The sequence below is a fragment of the Hylobates moloch genome, unplaced genomic scaffold, assembly GCF_009828535.3.
Source record: "Hylobates moloch isolate HMO894 unplaced genomic scaffold, HMol_V3 SCAFFOLD_4, whole genome shotgun sequence".
In the NCBI taxonomy this organism is placed as follows: Eukaryota; Metazoa; Chordata; class Mammalia; order Primates; family Hylobatidae; genus Hylobates; species Hylobates moloch.
Window position 1 is genome coordinate 169108035 of NW_026652279.1, and position 11236 is coordinate 169119270.

The following is an 11236-nucleotide window of genomic DNA, read 5'->3' on the forward strand; positions in this document are numbered from 1 at the left end:
TCAAACTCCCCAACTCTGGTGCCAACTTAGACAATACTCTTTTAAGCACTCCTTTTAGTTATCCCCACCTGCCCAGTTCCCTTATTAGGCTGAGATATTTTAACCAAATTATCTGCTTCCCTGACTATTCCTGAACTACAGCCGCATCTCACTGCCGCCCTTCTCCCCACCCCAAGGCCTCCTTCGCATCTTCCTCTCGTATCCGCCCACCTTAACCCACAAGTATAGGACATCTCTACTCCTTCCCTGGCAACCGATCACATGCCCGTTACCATCCCATTAAAACCTAATCACCCTTACCCCGCTCAACGCCAATATCCCATCCCATAGCACACTTTAAAAGGATTAAAGCCTGTTATCACTCGCCTGCTACAGCGTGGGCTTCTAAAACCTATAACTCTCCTTACAATTCCCCCATTTTACCTGTCCAAAAACCAGACAAGTCTTACAGATTAGTTCAGGATCTGTGCCTTATCAACCAAACTGTTTTGCCTATCCATCCTGTGGTGCCCAACCCGTACACTCTTTTGTCCTCAATACCTTCCTCCACAACTCACTATTCCGTTCTCGATCTTAAAGATGCTTTTTTCGCTCTTCTCCTGCACCCCTTGTTCCAGCCTCTCTTCGCTTTCACTTGGACTGACCCTGACACCCATTAGGCTCAGCAAATTACCTGGGCTGTACTGCTGCAAGGCTTCACAGACAGCTCCCATTACTTCAGTCAAGCCCAAATTTCATCCTCATCTGTTACCTATCTCGGCATAATTCTCATGAAAACACACGTGCTCTCCCTGCTGATCGTGTCCATTTAATCTCCCAAACCTCAATCCCTTACAAAACAACAACTCCTTTCCTTCCTAGGCATGGTTAGTGCGGTCAGAATTCTTACACAAGAGCCAGGAGCGCACCTTGTAGCCTTTCTGTCCAAACAACTTGACCTTACTGTTTTAGCCTAGCCCTCATGTCTGCGTGCAGCAGCTGCCGCTGCTTTAATACTTTTTAGAGGCCCTCAAAATCACAAACTATGCTCAACTCACTCTCTACAGCTCTCATAATTTCCAAAATCTATTTTCTTACTCACACCTGACGCATATACTTTCTGCTCCCCGGCTCCTTCAGCTGTACTCACTCTTTGTTAAGTCCCACAATTACCATTGTTCCTGCCCCAGACTTCAATCCGGCCTCCCACATTATTCCAGATACCACACCTGACCCTCATGACTGCATCTCTCTGATCCACCTGATGTTCACCCCATTTCCCCACATTTCCTTCTTCCTTGTTTCTCACCCTGATCACACTTAGTTTATTGATGGCAGTTCCACCAGGCCTAATCACCACACACCAGCAAAGGCAGGCTATGCTATACTACAAGCCACTAGCCCGCCTCTTAGAACCTCTCATTTCCTTTCCATCATGGAAATCTATCCTCAAAGAAGTAACTTCTCAGTGTTCCATCTGCTATTCTACTACTCCTCAGGGATTATTCAGGCCCCATCCCTTCCCTACACATCAAGCCCAAGGATTTGCCCCCACCCAGGACTGGCAAATTAGCTTTACTCAACATGCCCCGAGTCAGATAACTAAAATACCTCTTAGTCTAGGTAGACACTTTCACTGGATAAATAGAGTCCTTTCCTACAGGGTCTGAGAAGGCCTCCGCAGTCATTTCTTCTCTTCTGTCAGACATAATTCCTCAGTTTAGCCTTCCCACCTCTATACAGTCTGATAACAGACCAGCCTTTATTAGTCAACTCAGCCAAGCATTTTTTCTGGCTCTTAGTATTCAGTGACAGACTAAAGGTCTTTTAAAAACACACCTCACCAAGCTCAGCCACCAACTTAAAAAGGACTGGACAATACTTTTACCACTTTCCCTTCTCAGAATTCAGGCCTGTCCTCGGAATGCTAAAAGGTACAGCCCATTTGAGCTCCTATATAGATGCTCCTTTTTATTAGGCCCCAGTCTCATTCCAGACACCAGACCAACTTAGACTGTGCCCCAAAAAAACTTGTCATCCCTACTATCTTCTGTCTAGTCATACTCCTATTCACCGTTCTCAACTGCTCATACATGCCCTGCTCTTGTTTACACTGCCAGTTTACACTGTTTCTCCAAGCCATCACAGCTGATATCTCCTGGTGCTATCCCCAACCTGCCACTCTTAACTCTTGAAGTAAATAAATAATCTTTGCTGACTATGCTGAATTTCCTTAGGCACTCTAATTAAATGTCCTAGGTCCTCCCAATTCTTAGACCTTTAATACCTGTTTTTCTCCTTCTCTTACTCCATTTAGTTTTTCAATTCATACAAAACCATATCCAGGCCATCACCAATAATTCTAAATGACAAATGTTTCTTCTAACAGTCCCACAATATCACCCCTTACCACAAAGTCTTCCTTCAGCTTAATCTCTCACACTCTAGGTTCCCACGCCACCCCTAATCCTGCTTGAAGCAGCCCTGAGAAACATCGCCCATTATCTCTCCCTACCATCCCCCAAAATTTTCACCATCCCAACACTTTACCACTATTTCATTTTACTTTTCTTATTAATATAAGAAGACAGGAATGTCAGGCCTCTGAGCCCAAGCTAAGCCATCATATTCCCTGTGACCTGCACGTACACATCCAGATGGCCAGTTCCTGCCTTAACTGATGACATTCCACCACAAAAGTGAAAATGGCCTGTTCCTACCTTAACTGATGACATTGTCTTGTGAAATTCCTTCTCCTGGCTCATCCTGGCCCAAAAGCTCCCCTACTGAGCACCTTGTGACCCCCACTCTGCCAGCCAGAGAACATCCCCCCTTTGACTGTAATTTTCCTTTACCTACCCAAATCCTATAAAACGGCTCCAGCCCTATCTCCCTTCGCTGACTCTCTTTTCGGACTCAGCCCACCTGCACCCAAGTGAAATAAACAGCCATGTTGCTCACACAAAGCCTGTTTGGTGGTCTCTTCACAGGGACGCGCATGAAATATATAGTAATAAAAGGAGGTACATTAGAGAAAAAATGCATTTGTCCTTTCTTGACTTGTTATGCTTTACTCTTTCAAAATCCAACTATATCCTGTTTCCTCTATTGAAATGCCTTCTTTGAGTACATGCCATGGCAGTCCTCAAACTTCTAAAAGCTATTCATCTCTAAAGTCACAGATCATATGCCATTTTTGGTTCTTTTCTTTTCATGAAAGAAAGCAAATGTTTGCAGCTGAGTAGTTTTCTGAGACTGCTTCCCACCAGTAGAATTTTTATGGTCCCTCAGACTCCTTTTATTTTATAGTCTCTCTGTTCCTTGTACTCCAAGCTGGTAGTGTTTATGCTAAAATAATTTTCTCAACAATATTGACTCCTGAAGATTTTAACTGAGTTTGTTCCACTAAACAAAAGCTACACAATAGATCAGTGCAATATAAGTCTTCTTCTACTTCATCTTCTTGCTGAGATGGTGCATTAATCTGTTCTCATGCTGCTAATAAAGACATACCCAAAACTAGGTATTTATTTTTAAGAGGTTTAATTGACTCACAGTTCTGCAGGGCTGGGGAGGCATCAGGAAACTTACAATCATGGAGGAAGGGGAAGAAAACGTCCTTCTTCACATGGCAGCAGGAAGGAGGAGTGCCAAGCAAAAGGGGAAAAAGCCCCTTATAAAGCCATCAGATCTTGTGAGAACTCACTCACTATCATGGAAACAGCATGAGGGTAACCGCCCGCATGATTAAATTACCTCCCACTGGCTCCCTCCCATGACATCGGGAATTATGGAAACTACAATTCAAGTTGAAATTTGGGTGGGGACACAGCAAAACCATATCAGATGGCTTAAAGACAACATACTTAACTTTCCTACAGGCCCCATAGCTTGCTTGTGAAGATCTAAGAGGATCTCTTGAAAGGACTCTGTGAAATTGAATAATCCGATCTTTAGGTATATCTGAGGTTAGAGCAAAGTTTGCACAATCATACCTCTGGAATTTTCTGCATACCATATTTTTGGAAGCAATTTCTTAATTTCAGCAGTTTTTGCTTTCTGGGGATGCTGAGAATTTTCAATATCATGAACTTCAGTTCTTTTTTGTTTAAAAGACAAAAACAGATTTGTTTAAATCTTACCATATTTTATAAGCAACAAGAGACCAGCGCTTTGCTTGAAAATCTCTGTGGCTCTATAACTGAGTTTGTCACCTACAAGTTCTGATTTTTACATAACTACAGGAGACAATTTGCCTAAGGATTTTACCAGTATATAACAATGATCCCTCTTCCCTCACTTTCCAATAATATATTCCTTGCTTCCTTTTGAGACTTCACTGGCAGTGACCTTGAAATCCAGACTTCTAATGATCGTCTGCTTAGTAACTTACCCTTCTTGTGTTATACACCTCAACATTCCTTCTGACTCTAGCGTTTACTCTTTTCCCAAGTCACTTTTTAGGTATTTGTTAAGCAGCACCCCACTTCTGGGACTAAAAATCTACATTAGTTTTCTACTGTTGCTTTCTCTTCTGAAGGTTAAACTGGGGAACTATTACTTCCCTACTCTCATGACTGTTGCTTGAACTCAGTTCTTGGAGACCGTGAGATCCATGTTCTGTCACATCTTCAAAGCCAGCAAGGAGTGAGAAGAAGGTTACACCCAGCTAAGTCCCCAGACATAATAGAACCATGTAAGACATTCCTGCTGTGAACAAACTTAATACCTGACCATAATTAAAATGGCTTTTTATACCACTAAGTTTTGGATCAACTTGCTGTGTAATAATAGTAACTGGAACAATATTCATAAGTCCAATTTTTGTTTCTTTAATAAGCAAACTCAGTTGAATTCTCTTTAAATAAATTATGAAAGTAGCCGTGCTTTGTTGGAAAAAATTTTAAAATAGCATACTATATCCTCTTGCATATTTAAATATATGCTAAAAATTAACTGTATGTTTCAGCACCAAGAATATATTAAAATACTTTAATTTTCTGATTTTTAATTTTTGCAAATTGGACTTCCAAAAAGTCAAGTGGACTAGATTTTTGAAAAAGGTCATGGTTTTTCTCTAAGTGGCTAGAAAAAGAGAATGTTTGGAGTTCTTTGTAAAAACAACTCTACAAATAAATACATTGAGGTTATGAATGGTGTTCTATTACTAACAAGTAAAAGGTAAACTGGATATGATTACCAATATAGTTTCTCCTTTGTGTAACACTGCTTTTGGAACTGCTAGGAAAAATTTGATATGATATATAAGAATTTTGATCAGGTGAATACAATTTATTAATCTGGTGACAATTATCTTGGTATGTATTTGTAATATTATGTACATGCTCTTCATTAACTTGTGTTGTCTTAATGTACCTTATTTTTCCTTCTTTTATTAAATATATATTATGAGACAAATTAAGTTGTATATGATTAGGAATAAAAACTATTCAAAACTGAATAATGGCCATAACCTCTATGTCAGCACGGGATGTTCAGCTGAATGATGATATGATTCAGTAAATGAGTCATTCGCCACTTGTCAGCCTCAACTATTACAAGTGCTTACTGAATTTCTACTCAGAGGCTTTCAAATTACTCAATTTTAAAGGAAACATTATTAGTTATTTATCAATTTATATAAAAAGCCAAAGATATTAAAACCATTACTAACTTTAATGGAAACTTCTTTGTACACCCTTGAGGTTCCCAAACTATCTGTTGAAAAATGATGCTCTACCCCAAAGCCAGACACCCTATAAATAGCTTGTTGTCACTTAAGACTAAATTACATAACTCACAGCATGCTCTACAGCTGTTACCACTACCAACTTTCCAGCAGAAAGGAAATAATTAACAGAATGAAATGGAAAAAAAATCAGTACACTTCTTTTGGTAATTTAGTTTCAGCAACCCCAACAGTCTTGCTCCAATAATTGTAGAAACCACTGTTAGAGTCATAAGGAAAGAATGTACCTTACTCCCTTAAATTTACGAATTTCAGGAATTCATAGTGCTGAATGATATTTTTGTCCTTAAATACTAAGATATATATTTTGTAAGAATTTGAAGACTCGTATTAGTCACTGAATTCAATTTCCTTTTATATCTTGCAAGGGTACCCCTGAAATCTAACAGTAGCTGCCAGATGTCTATCTATTCCTTAATCAGCAAGTAGAAAAATCTAAGAAATGTTAGTGCTTTTCACTAAGAGCATCAAGAGCTTTGGCCATTTTACCATCATTATTTCAAACTGGGTAATTAAATTCCAGCTCATCAAGAGTCTCAAGAATTCATGATTTTTGTTTCATTTATTTATCTTATCCCATAACAGAAAGCATGTTAGCACTAATATAAAAACAAAACTCAGTATTATTTGAGCAACAATCCTCTGCCAGCGTTATGTAAGTAAGGTTTGCCTTTTAATCACTAGGCAATGCTGCTCCTGAATTTTTATACACAGTCTCTCTACAAAAGGGAGAGAATTCCATCTAATTGTATTCTGGGGAAAAGGACATGATTATTTGTCTCAAAGGTGCATTTGTTTAGGAAGTGGTTTGTTCATACACATATTGATGTTAGAGATTAATGAAAGTATCAAATCTATGAAAGAATTTTATTTACATAAGATAGAAGAATCTCGTGTATCCAAACCAAAGGTTGATGGAAATGAAGAGCCGTTCCTTGGAAAAACCATGACTTGAAAAAGCCATTGCTAGATGCATGTATACAGATTCCCTCACCTCCCCAAGATCACTCTATCAGCTGGCCACCCAGTCCCATCTCCCAAACCAACCATGGATACTAGCTCAAGATCTCACCATAAAAATAAAAGATCAGGCAGCTGAAGCAGGAGGATTGCTGAAGGTCAGGATGTTGAGATCAGCCTACACAACATAGCTAGATCCCATCTCTACAAAAATTTTTTTTGAAAAGTTATCAGGGCATGGTGGCATGTGCCTGTAGTTCCAGCTACTCAGGAAGCTGAGGTAGGAGGATCGTTTGAGGCCAGGAGGTTGAGGCTTTAGTGAGCCACGATTTCACCACTGCACTCCAGCCTGGAGGACAAACCAAGACCCCCATCTCAAGTAAGTAGGTAAATAAATAAATATAAAAGGTGCATTAATAAACTAATTCAAGGTTGCCAGTAAATGGTTCTTGGATGTACCACAGTGTTAAAGTTGGAAAGGACCTCAGAGATCATCACGTTTATGTCCTACTGAACTACCAAGGACCAGGAGGTTACGTGCCTTTTAATGGGTTAGATTTAGGGAAGGGTGATGTCGGAAGAAGGCAGATGTCCCAGACCTCTTCTTGCTCCACCCCCACCAATGCTGACTTAATGATATTTTATGTGGTTCAATATTTTATGTAGTTTAATATGTTTTATGTTACACATATTAATTACTTCTATGGGTTTAAGTTTCCAATAGCTCATAGATTTTTTTTCTTTTATATCTAGTTCCTAAGTTCTGCCAGCTAATTTCTGAGTTTTTCCAGTTCTGAAATAATACGTTGTTCTTTCACATCTTGTATTTAAAAAAAAAATCTTTCAGATGTTTTGAAGCTACAGGTTACAAATGCTTTAGGGGCATTTCTTTCTTATGTGAGTTCATTCTCTGTGGAAATGTGTTCTTTCAATTACACTATTTTCTTCTTATTTGTGTAAATTTAGCCCCCATATCATTTGGTTCCTTGTTTTTAGGTTAGCTTAGCTTCACTGAACATCTAGAAGAAAATGTAGTTAATGGTAATTTTTCTAATGTCACAGAATTCCTACTTGTGTTGCTTTTCAGAACCATAATGGTTTGCTTCCTAAAATGTTGGCTGCTTCCTCTTCACCTTCATGTGGACCTTCTATTTCCTTTGTCTTTCTGTTGCCCCTATTTTGCTCACCTTTTATTCCATTCCCACCAGTTTTTCTTCATTATCAGGTCCTGACCTGGAAAGCATCAGTGGTGGCTCAGTTCTGAGAATTCATAGGTACCTTCAGATTTACCCAGGGCTCCTTTCCCTCACCTGCTATTCCACTGGGCAAAATCCCTCTTAGTTTCAAGTGCTGCTCTCAGTCTTGCCCACTGTGCTTTCCAGTAAATCCCTGCTGACTAAGGAGTTTCTGCTTTTCTCAGGTCCGTCTGTTTTCTTCACACACATATGCATGCCATGCAAGTGTTATGGTCACCTGTCTGTTTTCATCTATTCATCACTTAGTCCTATTGTAAATGTTGTTCACGGGTTTTTGATTGCTATGCAGTTGTGTTTCATTCCTGTGTGGGAATTTATAGGAATTCAAAAACTATGATGCCACTGCCACCATCATCCTAAAATCCCAAAAGCTACCGGCTTTTTTTTTTTTTTTGTAGCATTATCTCTTTTAAGAATTTTTATTTAAATTATTTTTGTTATTATTGCTTAAAAAAGAATGCTTTTGAATTGCATATACCAATTTTTTATTGCTGCATTTAGTCTATTAATACAGCTACATGCCATAATATATATATAATATTGTATTATCCTCACATTTCTTAAAACATTGGAAACATTTTCTTGCTCCTCTTACTGCAATATTAATTAAAATACATTATTGGGATGTTTTATCTATGTAACTATACAATCAATAGTTGTTTCAAATATTTATTTAAATAATTTTTTGAAGTACAATTTACTCAGAGTAAAATGAGCAAATCACATGTTTAAGAGTCTCAGAATAGGTATATCACTTTAAAAATCACCAGTTTTCCAAAGTGGCACCATTGCATGTTCCCACTAGCAACATATGAAAGTTCTGGTCGCACCACATTCTATGCTATTTTTGATAGAGGGTGATATCAAGATTACTAAGCCCTAAGAAATGATTTTGGAAGGCTTCCATGTTTTTTCTATGCTCCGAAATTTTTCAAATATCAAAGGAGGCATGTGTTCCATCAAAGGCAACCTCCTCATGATGTCTATCAGTCAGAATTACTAACGCTTATTTGGTTCATCTAGCTGACTAGTTGGGTAGATTATCTTTTTCCTTCAATGTTCACTCCAAATACATAACTTCAGAACATGATTATCATTTCTTCCTGGTGAACGCTATGTAAGTGCCTGCGTTCCTTTAGTGGAACACCCAACAAGCTCTTTAACATTTATGGGGTGTATCAATGAAGAGGTCAAAGACTTTGTTAGAACATTATATATGTAATTTTAAGAGTGAAAAGCCAGAAAGTGAAACTAGAAGTTTAGACAATTCTTAGAAATGCTTGCATGTGAAAAGAAACAGCCAGAAAATATATGGTTTTGAAATGCTGAGGGAAATAGCCTCCAAAGAGGAAGAATCAGAGAGAGAAGGAAGCATGAATTTTTCTCGTTCCTCTCTTTATCCACTAAAATGTAAACTCAGCGAAGGCAGGAATTTCTGCCCACTTTGATTACTGCTGTTTGTCCAGGACTAGGACAAAGCCTAGAATTCAAGAGGCACTCATATTTGTGAATCATTAAATAACAGAAGGCAAGGTGGGGACTCAGTCAATAAATACTGGGGAAGAGGATAACTTTTGAAGCTGATGGATAAGTTTATGGCCTGAATGTGGTGGTCTCACAAGGTGTATACTTACCTCCAAACTCGTCAAGTTGTATACATCAAAGATGTACTGCTTTTTGTATGTTTATCATACTTTAAGTGGTCTAATAAACAAAAAAAAGAAATAAAAAGATAGCCTTACACGAGAGGCTAAAATGTCTTGCTTACAATTCTTCTTGCATTTATCTTGAGCACACTACATATTCTGTAGTGTGGCATTTCAGACCTTTCAAAATCTACCCTAGACTACTTTAATCTATCTCTCTCCCTCACCCCTAAATCTCAATGCTTTACAAGTATTTCCACACATTTTTGTATCCCCTATGGCTTTATTTGTAATCTCTCCTCTGCCAGGAAAAACCTTCCATACCACTATGCCTGATGAAATTCTACCCATTTTCCCCCAGTTACTCACTTACTAACCTGGCTGTGGGTAAGAATAGCAGGTAAAATCTAGAGTCCTTAGTATGTGCAGGGGGCTATGGTTCTGTCCTCAAACATTCTGATAAGACAGGTGTCATTTGCATTTGAAACTTGAGAAACTAAGGGTTTCAAAGAAGTTGTGATTGCTCAAAATAACAGATAATTGGTGGCTGAACTGTAATTGAGCCTGGAATGACTTGATTCTAAAGCTTGTGCTCTTTCCCCTACACCATATGACTTTCCAGGACAATCCATCATTCCTTTAACCAGGAATACACTTACCTTTTGTATTCCAATTATTTTTATCTGTCAATACACTGTGAGTTCTGAGGGCAGGGATTGCTTTATCCCTCTTTTTACCCAAAGGGCTACTAATGAGAGTAAGAACTTATTCTACTGAATGAAAGTGAATTGTAGTGTTGTTTACAGGATACATTCTGGGGCTCAAATAATTCCATGTCAGACATTTTAAACACAATGTATTTTCCCAAAAGTGAGAATTCCAAGGGGCCAAAGGAGCCCTGTTCACGTAGATCCCAGGTCAAGCACATGAGTATAAGGCAGCTACTCTAGCCACCTGACTTTCAAAGAAGTTGCCATCAGCCTGAAATGAACGCCTTGGGGACACTTCTAAGTCATCACATACATGGAATAGGGTGGAGCAGTTCTTGGTAAATCTGTTGTCCTGTTTTCCGGCAAGAAACCATAGCCCCATAGCCTTGGAGAATTAAGAACCAAGTGTGTTTTTCAGTTGGCTTCAGAATATTTATCCTGTAAATAGTTCACCTAGTGCTTTTATTCATGTACTTTATTCTAGTGGCCCCTGTAATCCCAGCTATTTGGGAGGCTGAGGTGGGAGAATAGCTTGAACTTAGGAGGTGGAGGTTGCAGTGAGCTGAGATCACACCACTGCACTCCTGCCTGGGAGACAGAGTGAGACTCTGTCAGAAAAAAAAAAAAAGGAAAAGGAAAAAAAAGATGGGGGTGGCATGGTGAAATAGTCTAAAATTTGAACAATAATGGGCTACATAAAGGGCATTCAATGAAATATTGCACAACAATTTTAAATGATAGAGCTATATTTTAGTGAATTGTAAATATTTTCAAAATTCATTGAGAAAAGCTGATTAAATGAAGCATATACTTTGCTTTATACATATGTGTTACACTAAATATTTATTTTGTACTTTTCTTAAGTTTAAAATTTTAAATACAGCTCATGGGTAATGTGAAATACAAAGGCTCTTAAAGAGGAAATAGATTGGCACC